The following is a 12,453-nucleotide window of genomic DNA, read 5'->3' as shown; positions in this document are numbered from 1 at the left end:
GTTGATTGATGGCCAAAAATGGCATTTCGTGAAGTATATTACTAACCAACCAACCAAAAAACCAACGGGGAGACTTACTTAGTTAGACGAGCTAGCTCAGTCACAGCTAAATATCCCTGCCCTCGACCCTCCTACGTTTCCGACTGACATGACTGAAGCTCTGACAAAAAAGTGACGGTCAGCGCGGTGTTGAGTGTTGTGTTGTGTTTTCAATTGTTTTACTAATGAGATGACAAAGTACAGTCGTTTTCCTAGTTCCGGATAGCAAACATCATTCAGGCTGATTTCGGCTCAACTACTCCACGAATTCAAGTGACATTGATTAAAAAGTTTACCTTGAGTGATGGAGAGACCACGAAATAATTTTCAAAATTTAAGCTCTTTTCATTTTGATTTTACGACGTCAAAAGTGCCGATGTCACTTTTCCTAGTTCCGGATCGGTTCAATCAGTTCCGAATCGATCAAAACTACTTCATGCGAAAAAAAAAATCACGCGTTGAAAATCCTTTTTTTCAGCCAGAACCAACCGAATCAAACATATTTTCTGATAAAGTATTATTTCATTATCCAAAAATAGTTCATGCCAGAGAATTCCAGCAAATTTGAAAAAGAGAAAAAACGTAAATGATTTTGAAACTTTTGTCTGCAGCGCAACTGCTCGAACTCACGCACGGACCGAAAATCTTTGACCCAGCACCGGATACGCCACACAAAATCGATTAACGCGTTTGTAGTTGGGTCGTAAGTACACGCGCGATCCGGAACTAGGCAAAAGCATACGGTCATTCGTTGGCGAATTTTCAAATATTAGAGACGCTACAACTTATTTTGATTGAACAAACATTCGACGGAAGAGTTTATACGATTGTAGTGAATGAAAAAAATGTTTGAAACCACACTGTACGAGAGATATACCGAGGAGAAAATTTATCGTCGATTCGCAGCTCCCGTGATTTTCTTTAAACCGTCCAAGCATGTCGGAGTGCGAGTCGGAAATCTGGCCAAAATTCCTCTTCTAAAGGTTTTATCGAAAAGATCTTTGGGTATCAAGAAGCTTACATTTTACTTTTCAACATGCACTCCGTCATAATTTTTTTATTGGAGACTAATCAAAAAGAGGTAGGTTTTTATTTGAAGCGATCCGGAACTAGGAAAAATCCGGAACTAGGAAAACGACTGTAATGAACGTTTTTGTGTTTCATTTATTGCTTTATAGGCTTAGTGGTCTAAGTATACTTTTACTTTAGCACCTGCCATTGACTAGACCCGTCTTAGCCTTAGGCTTATTATGGCTTGAATTAATTGCTTTGTCATTTACAATTTTACTTATTTGTTTTTCCAAGACACAATTTATATAAATTTATTTTCCTTTATATTGTACATGCTATATTAATTGTATTTTGTTTATGGTTGGATACAAATAAATGTTATAGGAACTTAGGTTGAATTGAATTGAATTGAATTGAAAAATTGATTATAAAGTCGGACCACCACTTTTTCACTTACCATTTCGTTCAGCATAAAGTCTCCTTGGCCTTGAGTTCAGAATGAAATCCTAAAGTTAAGCCAAATATTTATACTCAATGATGTTTTAGTTGAGTTATTAAAAAATCTCGCGTCTCGTCGCGCCGTGTGGGTTTCGTCGCTCGGCAGGTGGCGGAGATCGAGAGTGCGCAAGCACCGTAATAACATAACTCGCAATATAATGAATTAACGTTACCTCTATCTTGCACACTAGCCCCTGCAGCAACGTGAGCAACGATCAACAACAGACATGACAGACAGGGCCATTATTTATTCCTGAATACCATGTAGATGATGTCACATAAAATGAATTAATATACAGTAATCATTAGTCTATATCAATTATTTTACGTGTGGGTTCTTTCCCAAATATCCTAATTTGTTATTTGTTTTACATACTATTCCACCAAATTTTACACACTATTCCACCAAATTAAAGCGTATTTTGAAGTATTTTTTGCCTGAAGTACACGTTAAAATCCAATTTTGGCTGTTCTGAAAATGGCAATGAATTCCTCGAGTAAGTACACAGGGTACAAGACCAACGGAAATCTCTTCGAAACTATCAACGGACTGAGGGCGCAAAGTATGGCGTGTCAAACGTTGCAATATTCAATATTTTGCAATATATATGTTGGATGTTCAATATATGTTTGTTATCTTTTACATTTATGTGCGATGTTCAATATAAGTGTGCGATGTTTTTCATTATTTGCGCGATGTTTAATATATTTGTGCGATGTTTAATATATTTGTGCGATGTTTTACAATATATGTGCGATGTTCAATATATGTGTACGAACTGCGATGTTTTACATTTATATGCGATTTTCAATTTATATGTGCGATGTTTTTGACGATATATATGTGCGATGTTTTCAATATTATTTTCGATTTTTTGCATTAAATGTGCGATGTTTTTCGATACAATTGTGTGTGTTGTTTTACAATATATTTGCGATATTCTCAGATATGTGAGCAATGTTTTACACATATGTTTGACATTTCGAGCTATTTGTATTCGATGTTTCATCGGTATGTTTGCATTCGATCTTTTGCAATATGCATTTGATGTTTCCCTTTTCATTCGATGTTTCGTTAAGAGTCAAAGTCTGGTTACTAGACCGCGAAAGTCTGACTATTTTGCCTAAAGTCAGTGTATGAGACGTCAGGGGGTTCGCGTAACGTGATTAGAGCCAGACCTAAACGGTAAAAACCGGAGTTGTGGGTAATTCTTTAAGCATACGCAATGCATTCATCATTGTTTGGGCAGTACCCCCAGCTGTGCCTGTACTACCCATAGTGTTGTGTGCATCATCTATGCATTGAGGAGTGCATGACACATGGTCTGAGCTCCAAGGCCGATGTGCACCTGTCCCGTTTAATGATCCATTTACCTGATAATTTGTTAGCATAAGCTGATGTAAAATTGGGCAAAATTAGATGTTTATGAAAAAAAATCAAATTGTAAGGGGTTAACCTTGCATTTTTTTAGCAAAATCGGGGAAAATCAGATGTTTCTGGAAAATTGCAGATTGTATGGGGTTAGATGTTTATGAAACATTTCCAATTGTAAGGGGTGAACATTGCATATTTTAGCGAAATTGGGCAAAATCAGATGTTTCCGAAAAATTTCAGATGTAAGGGATTAACCTTGCTTTTTTAGTGAAATTTTGCAAAGTTAGATGTTACGAAAAATTTCAAATTGAAAGGGGTTAACCTCGCATTTTTTTAAAGCGAAAATGGGAAAATATCAAATGTTTCGGGAAAATTGCAGATTGTAAGGGGTTAACCTTGCTTTTTTAGCAAAATTTGGAGCATATTTTATATCAGATGCTTCTAAAAAATCCAGATGTAAAGTTTCCGCAAAAACAGCTGTTGAAAAAGAGCCCAATGTTGAACTTTACTGAGTCTGAGGTCTATCGAGGGAACGATCCTTATTTCAACTCCCGGAGATTCGCTGACAGTCTCTATTTTTCTTTTTAAGAAAGTCAAAATAGCTGAAGAGGGAGGTGAGAATTTATATGTGCCCAGATACAAAGAGTAGAAATCTACGCGTCTGCCTTTTGAAAATACACAATTGCGGTGTTCATTGTTGCGTAATGATCCGCCTAGCACACGACTGTTTTGCACATTAGGCTGTGTTATGCAGCTTCCTAACAAACCAAACACACTGGGCTCATTATATCGGCTTGTTTTTACCCATTAAGGTAAAGCAAATGGACCCAGTAATCTTCCTGGCGCGTTTGCTCACCTATAAAGACAACTTTTCTCAGTTTAAGGAAAATTCTAAGGTAACGAAATGGCCGAGTGGTTACAATTCGTCGTCCACAGTTAGCGGGGTCCCGGGTTCGAATCCCGCTGGTGTCTTTTTGGTTTTTAACGTATGAGTTCAATGAGTTCAATCATTTACTATAAGAGATTTAATTTCCCGTCGTAAAGTACCAACAGTACCTTAGCTTAATCGGTAAGCACTGCTGCTGGTACTGTCCGCGAGTTCCAGGTTGGCGCCTTCGTACAGGTTCAGGGCATGTGGTCCACTCGGAGGATCAGGGCTTAGGGGCCGCCCTGTTCCTCCCTTAGCTCTTTGCTTTTACATGGTGCCTGGCCCTCCGGGGTTATATGGATGGATAGGGAAGGAAGTGTGTATTGGTCGGGGACGCCGAGACCCCGGAAGAGAACTAAGGGATCGGCTGGGGCATTGTTATGGCTCAGACCGATCCCTGAAAGCTTGACTAGCACATAACTTTTTGATTTTTTTTACCCTCTATCTTTTATACTTTGGTTAAGTTTGATATCTACAGCTGCTCGGCAGGTCTACGGGTAGTATCAAAATTGAAACAAAGGTGTATGTCATAAATCAATGAATATTTCATAATTGACTACAATGTATAATCAAAACGGAGTTTCGTTTGATCAATTTGACTATCATTATATAATGACGCGATTGCCAATTGACGTAAGAAACGCCATGAATTATACCGGGAAAGAATAAAGATGTACATTGTAATATAAATATTATTTATACATCTTTCAAATAACGTGTCTTTAATTGTGAGCGTTCCAAACAATACAGTAATTCGCAAAAGTAATAGAATGGTATATGATAGCACGATCATTGCGTCTCTATTAAATTTAAAATATATAATTTAGGCCCCTATGTGTGAAATATTCTTTGATTGACGATATTCCATACGAATGAGTTAATTCGCACAATATAGCAACAACAAAAGAGAAAGGAAAAAGAGAAAATTCCTTTACCCTAAAAACTGGAAATATAATTTGTTTTAAAAAAGTCTAATGGGACACTTCATGTATTGATTGAACAGTTTGCAAGGAGTTAGCCTTACATTTTTAGCAAAATTTGGAAAAATCAGATGTTTCTGGAAAATTGCAAATTGTATGGGGTTAGATGTTTATGAAACATTTCAAATTGTAAGGGTTGAACCTTGCATATTTTAGCGAAATTGGGCAAAATCAGATCTTTCTGGAAACTTTCAGATTGTAAGGGGTTAACCTTGCTTTTTTAGTGAAATTTGGCAAAATAAGATGTGTATGAAACATTTCAAATTGTCAGGGGTTAACCTTGCATTTTTTAGCAAAATAGGGCAAAATCAGGTGTTTATGGAAAATTTCAGATTGTAAGGGGTTAACTTTGCATTTTTAGCAAAATTGGGCAAAGTCAGATTTGTATGAAAAATCAAAAATTGTAAGGGGTTAACCTTGCCAAATTAGGGCAAAATCAGATGTTTCTGGAAAATTGCAGATTGAAAGGGGTTAACTTTGCTTTTTTAGTGAAATTTGGCAAAGTTGGATGTTTATGAAAAATTTCAAATTGTAAGGGGTTAACCCTGCATTTTTTTAAACGAAATTGGGAAAAATCAGATGTTTTTGGAAAATTGCAGAATTGTATGGGGTTAACTTGGCATTTTTAGCAAAACTGGGCAATATCAGATTTTTATGAAAAATCTCGAATTGTAAGGGGTGAACCTTGCATTTTTAGCAAAATTGGGCAAAATGAGATGATTCTGAAAAAATTTCAGATGTAAGGGGTTAACCTTGCTTTTCGAATTGTAAGGGGTTCACCTTGCATTTTTTAGCAAAATAGGGCAAAATCAGGTGTTTATGAAAAAAATTCAGATTGTAATGGGTTTACCTTGCATTTTTAGCAAAATTGGGCTAAATCAGATTTGTATGAAAAATCAAAAATTGTAAGGGGTTAACCTTTGCCAAATTAGGGCAAAATCAGAAGTTTCTAGAAAATTGCAGATTGAAAGGCCAGGGGTTAACCTTGCATTTCTAGCAAAATTGGGCAAAATTATATTTTTATAAAAATTTCAAATTGTAAGGGGTTAACCTTTGCCAAATTAGGGCAAAATCAGGTGTTTATGAAAAAATTGCAGATTGTAAAGGGGTTAACCTTGCATTTTTAGCAAAATTGGGCTAAATCAGATTTGTATGAAAAATCAAAAATTGTAAGGGGTTAACCTTTGCCAAATTAGGGCAAAATCAGAAGTTTCTAGTAAATTGCAGATTGAAAGGGGTTAACCTTTCATTTTTAGCAAAATTCGGCAAAATCAGATGTTTCTGAAAAAAAATCCGATGTAAGGAATTAACCTTACTTTTTTTAGTGAAATTTGGCAAAATTAGATGTTGATGAAAAATTTCAAATTGTAAGGGGTTCACATTGCATTTTTAGCAAAATTGGGAAAAACTTTAATGTTTATGAAAAATTTCAAATTGTAAGGGATTAACCATTGATTTTTTTGCAAAATAGGGCAAAATCAGGTGTTTATGGAAAATTTCAGATTGTAAGGGGTTAACTTTGCATTTTTTTAGCAAAATAGGGCAAAGTCACAGGTTTCTAGAAAAGTTCAGATTGTAAGGGGATAACCTTGCATTTTTAGCCAAATTGGACCAAATCAAATTTACATAAAAAAATCAAAAATTGTAATGGATTAACCTTGCCAAACTAGGGCAAAATCAGATGTTTCTCAAAAATTGCAGATTGTAAGGGCTTAACCTCACATTTTTAGCAAAATTGGGCAAAAAGAAATGTTTATGAAATTTTTTTTTTTTTAGTGACATTTGGCAAAGTTGGATGTTTATGAAAAATTCAAATTGTAAGGGGTTAACCCTGCATTTTTTAAAGCGAAATTGGGAAAAATCAGATCTTTCTGGAAAATTGCAGAATTGAATGGGGCTAACTTGCATTTTTAGCAAAATTGGGCAGAATGAGATGTTTCTGAAAAATTTCAGATGTAAGGGGTTAACCTGGCATTTTTAGCAAAATTGGGCTAAATCAGATTTGTATGAAAAATCAAAAATTGTAAGGGGTTAACCTTTGCCCAATTAGGGCAAAATCAGAAGTTTCTAGAAAATTGCAGATTGAAAGGGGTTAACCTTGCATTTTAGCAAAATTGGGCAAAATTAGATTTTTATGAAAAATTTCAAATTGTAAGGGGTTAACCTTTGCCAAATTAGGGCAAAATCAGGTGTTTATGAAAAAATTGCAGATTGAAAGGGGTTAACCTTGCAATTTTCTAGAAACTTCTGATTTTGCCCTAATTTGGCAAGGTTAATTCCTTACATCGGATTTTTCATACAAATCTGATTTAGCCCAATTTTGCTAAAAATGCAAGGTTAACCCATTACAATCTGAATTTGTTAACAAACACCTGATTTTGCCCTATTTTGCTAAAAAATGCAAGGTTAACCCCTAACAATTCGAAAAGCAAGGTTAACCACTTACATCTGAAATTTTTCAGAAACATCTCATTTTGCCCAATTTTGCTAAAAATGCCAAGTTAGCCCCATTCAATTCTGCAATTTTCCAGAAACATCTGATTTTTCCCAATTTCGCTTAAAAAAATGCATGGTTAACCCCTTACAATTTGAATTTTTCATAAACATCCAACTTTGCCAAATTTCACTAAAAAAATTAACATTTTATAAACATTTCTTTTTGCCCAATTTTGCTAAAAATGTGAGGTTAAGCCCTTACAATCTGCAATTTTTGAGAAACATCTGATTTTGCCCTAGTTTGGCAAGGTTAATCCATTACAATTTTTTATTTTTTATTTAAATTTGATTTGGTCCAATTTTGCTAAAAATGCAAGGTTAACCCTTTACAATCTGAACTTTTCCAGAAACCTGTGATTTTGCCCTATTTTGCTAAAAAAAATCAATGGTTAATCCCTTACAATTTGAAATTTTCCATAAACATCTGATTTTGCCCTATTTTGCTAAACAAAATGCAATCTTAACCCCCTACAATTTGAAATTTTTCATAAACATCTAATTTTGCCAAATTTCACTAAAAAAGGTAAGGTTAATTCCTTACATCGGATTTTTTTCCAGAAACATCTGATTTTGCCCAATTTTGCTAAAAATGCAAGGTTAACCCCTTTCAATCTGCAATTTTTTTCATAAACACCTGATTTTGCCCTAATTTGGCAAAGGTTAACCCCTTACAATTTGAAATTTTTCATAAAAATATCATTTTGCCCAATTTTGCTAAAATGCAAGGTTAACCCCTGGCCTTTCAATCTGCAATTTTCTAGAAACTTCTGATTTTGCCCTAATTTGGCAAAGGTTAACCCCTTCATATTTTTGATTTTTCATACAAATCTGATTTTGCCCTATTTTGCTAAAAAATGCAAGGTTAAACCCTAAAAATTCGAAAAGCAAGGTTAACCCCTTACAATTTGAAATTTTTCAGAAACATCTCATTTTGTCCAATTTTGCTAAAAATGCAAGGTTCACCCCTTACAATTCGAGATTTTACATAAAAATCTGATATTGCCCAGTTTTGCTAAAAATGCCAAGTTAACCCCATACAATTCTGCAATTTTCCAGAAAGATCTGATTTTTCCCAATTTCGTTTAAAAAACCCCTTACAATTTGAAATTTTTCATAAACATCCAACTTTGCCAAATTTCACTAAAAAAGCAAAGTTAACCCCTTTCAATCTGCTATTTTCCAGAAACATCTGATTTTGCCCTAATTTGGCAAGGTTAACCCCTTACAATTTTTGATTTTTCATACAAATCTGACTTTGCCCAATTTTGCTAAAAATGCAAAGTTAACCCCTTAAAATCTGAAATTTTCCATTTACACCTGATTTTGCCCTATTTTTCAAAAAAATGCAAGGTTAACCCCTGACAATTTGAAATGTTTCATACACATCTTATTTTGCCAAATTTCACTAAAAAAGCAAGGTTAACCCTTACAATCTGAAATTTTCCAGAAAGATCTGATTTTGCCCAATTTCGCTAAAATATGCAAGGTTCAACCCTTACAATTTGAAATGTTTCATAAACATCTAACCCCATACAATTTGCAATTTTCCAGAAACATCTGAATTTTCCCAATTTTGATAAAAATGTAAGGCTAACTCCTTGCAAACTGTTCAATCAATACATGAAGTGTCCCATTAGACTTTTTTTTAAACAAATTATATTTCCAGTTTTTAGGGTAAAGGAATTTTCTCTTTTTCCTTTCTCTTTTGTTGTTGCTATATTGTGCGAATTAACTCATTCGTATGGAATGCTCATAGTCAATCAAAGAATATTTCACACATAGGGGCCTAAATAATATTTTTTAAATTTAATAGAGACGCAATGATCGTGCTATCATATACCATTCTATTACTATTGCGAATTACTGTATTGTTTGGAACGCTCACAATTAAAGACACGTTATTTGAAAGATGTATAAATAATATTTATATTACAATGTACATCTTTATTCTTTCCCGGTATAATTCATGGCGTTTCTTACGTCAATTGGCAATCGCGTCATTATATAATGATAGTCAAATTGATCAAACGAAACTCCGTTTTGATTATACATTGTAGTCAATTATGAAATAATCATTGATTTATGACATACACCTTTGTTTCAATTTTGATACTACCCGTAGACCTGCCGAGCAGCTGTAGATATCAAACTTAACCAAAGTATAAAAGATAGAGGGTAAAAAAAATCAAAAAGTTATGTGCTAGTCAAGCTTTCAGGGATCGGTCTGAGCCATAACAATGCCCCAGCCGATCCCTTAGTTCTCTTCCGGGGTCTCGGCGTCCCCGACCAATACACACTTCCTTCCCTATCCATCCATATAACCCCGGAGGGCCAGGCACCATGTAAAAGCAAAGAGCTAAGGGAGGAACAGGGCGGCCCCTAAGCCCTGATCCTCCGAGTGGACCACATGCCCTGAACCTGTACGAAGGCGCCAACCTGGAACTCGCGGACAGTACCAGCAGCAGTGCTTACCGATTAAGCTAAGGTACTGTTGGTACTTTACGACGGGAAATTAAATCTCTTATAGTAAATGATTGAACTCATACGTTAAAAACCAAAAAGACACCAGCGGGATTCGAACCCGGGACCCCGCTAACTGTGGACGACGAATTGTAACCACTCGGCCATTTCGTTACCTTAGAATTTTCCTTAAACTGAGAAAAGTTGTCTTTATAGGTGAGCAAACGCGCCAGGAAGATTACTGGGTCCATTTGCTTTACCTTAATGGGTAAAAACAAGCCGATATAATGAGCCCAGTGTGTTTGGTTTGTTAGGAAGCTGCATAACACAGCCTAATGTGCAAAACAGTCGTGTGCTAGGCGGATCATTACGCAACAATGAACACCGCAATTGTGTATTTTCAAAAGGCAGACGCGTAGATTTCTACTCTTTGTATCTGGGCACATATAAATTCTCACCTCCCTCTTCAGCTATTTTGACTTTCTTAAAAAGAAAAATAGAGACTGTCAGCGAATCTCCGGGAGTTGAAATAAGGATCGTTCCCTCGATAGACCTCAGACTCAGTAAAGTTCAACATTGGGCTCTTTTTCAACAGCTGTTTTTGCGGAAACTTTACATCTGGATTTTTTTAGAAGCATCTGATTTTGCCCAATTTTAGTAAAATATGCTCCAAATTTTGCTAAAAAAGCAAGGTTAACCCCCTTACCATTTTAGATTTTTCATACAAATCTGATTTTGCCAAATTTTACTAAATATACAAGGTACACCTCTTACAATTTAAAATTTTTCATAAACATTTCCTTTTGCCCAATTTTGCTAGAAATACAAGGTTAAGCCCTAACAGTCTGCAATTTTCCAGAATCATCTGATTGTGTCCTATTTTGCTAAAAAAAATGCAAGGTTAACCCCTTACAATTTGATTTTTTTTCATGAACATCTAATTTTTCCCAATCTTATTCAAAAAGCATGGTTAACCCCTTACAATCTGCAATTGTCCAGAAACATTTGATTTTTTCCCATTTTCGCTTTGAAAAAATGCGAGGTTAACCCCTTTCAATTTGAAATTTTTCGTAACATCTAACTTTGCAAAATTTTACTAAAAAAGCAAGGTTAATCCCTTACATCTGAAATTTTTCGGAAACATCTGATTTTGCCCAATTTCGCTTAAATATACAATGTTCACCACTTACAATTTGAAATGTTTCATAAACATCTAACCCCATACAATCTGCAATTTTCCAGAAACATCTTTTTTGTCCCGATTTTGCTAAAAAAAATGCAAGGTTAACCCCTTACAATTTGATTTTTTTTCATAAACATCTAATTTTGCCCAATTTTACATCAGGTAACTGGATCATTAAACGGGACAGGTGCACATCGGCCTTGGAGCTCAGGCCATGTGTTATGCACTCCTCAATGCATAGATGATGCACATAACACTATGGGTAGTACAGGCACAGCTGGGGGTACTGCCCAAACAATGATGAACGCATTGCGTATGCTTAAAGAATTACCCACAATTCCGGTTTTTACCGTTTAGGTCTGGCTCTAATCACTTTACGCGATCCCCTGACGTCTCATACACTGACTTTAGGCAAAATAGTCAGACTTTCGCGGTCTAGTAACCAGACTTTGACTCTTAACGAAACATCGAATGAAAAGGGAAACATCAAATGCATATTGCAAAAGATCGAATGCAAACATACCGATGAAACATCGAATACAAATAGCTCGAAATGTCAAACATATGTGTAAAACATTGCTCACATATAGAATATCGCAAATATATTGTAAAACAACACACACAATTGTATCGAAAAACATCACACATTTAATGCAAAAAATCGAACATAATATTGAAAACATCGCACATATATATCGTCAAAAACATCGCACATATAAATTGAAAATCGCATATAAATGTAAAACATCGCACACATATATTGAACATCGCACATATATTGTAAAACATCGCACAAATATATTAAACATCGCGCAAATAATGAAAAACATCGCACACTTATATCGAACATCGCACATAAATGTAAAAGATAACAAACACATATTGAACATCCAACATATATATTGCAAAATATTGAATATTGCAACGTTTGACACGCCATAGCAAATCACACAAAATTATGGGGGTTTTCGAAACCATTGCTTGTCACCGGTTCGGCTTTATCTCCGACTTCTGAATCACTGGGAAGCAAACCAAACAGAAATATTCTAACCGTTGGCCTAATTTTATACAAATGTTCCTAAAGCAGACAATGCTCCAAAATTTAGCCAGAGTACCCAAAATCGGGGGCCTAAAATCTCCTTAAGACACAGATGAAACGAAGCCGAGATTTCGAAATAGCGACCCTTATTAAAATATCGGCCCTTCCAGCTGTGGCTTTTCCTTAATCATGAAACCATTTTCATTGAGTTACTTTCAAACCAAATTAAGCGAATATGGATGATACGATTTGATATTGCTGTAAAAGAAAAGGAAGTCACGACCACTGTGAGTCACATACATACATGAACATGTAACTCATCTGGAAACTTGAGTCTTAAGGCGAAGCTGCTACGAAGCCGAAGTCAAATAAATGGTAAAAATTAGTTCGTTGACCTTTGGCACGTGTAGAAATGTCAACATAATAATAAGGAGCGTGCTCCCA

General features: G+C 35.3%; 1 protein-coding gene across 1 annotated transcript in view; it reads right to left on the bottom strand.

The window, feature by feature from the left end:
* Positions 1 to 1,771, bottom strand: part of LOC119736858 — a 42,914-nt gene extending 41,143 nt beyond the window's left edge. The window contains exon 1 of the mRNA XM_038210867.1: positions 1,722 to 1,771. The gene's annotated coding sequence lies outside the window, so the exon portion shown is untranslated. The remainder of the gene's footprint in view (positions 1 to 1,721) is intronic.
* Between the last annotated feature and the right edge of the window lie 10,682 nt (positions 1,772 to 12,453).

Source organism: Patiria miniata, unplaced genomic scaffold (assembly GCF_015706575.1).
Source record: "Patiria miniata isolate m_02_andy unplaced genomic scaffold, ASM1570657v1 HiC_scaffold_3, whole genome shotgun sequence".
Classification (NCBI taxonomy): Eukaryota; Metazoa; Echinodermata; class Asteroidea; order Valvatida; family Asterinidae; genus Patiria; species Patiria miniata.
This window is presented reverse-complemented; position numbering and strand designations above follow the sequence as displayed.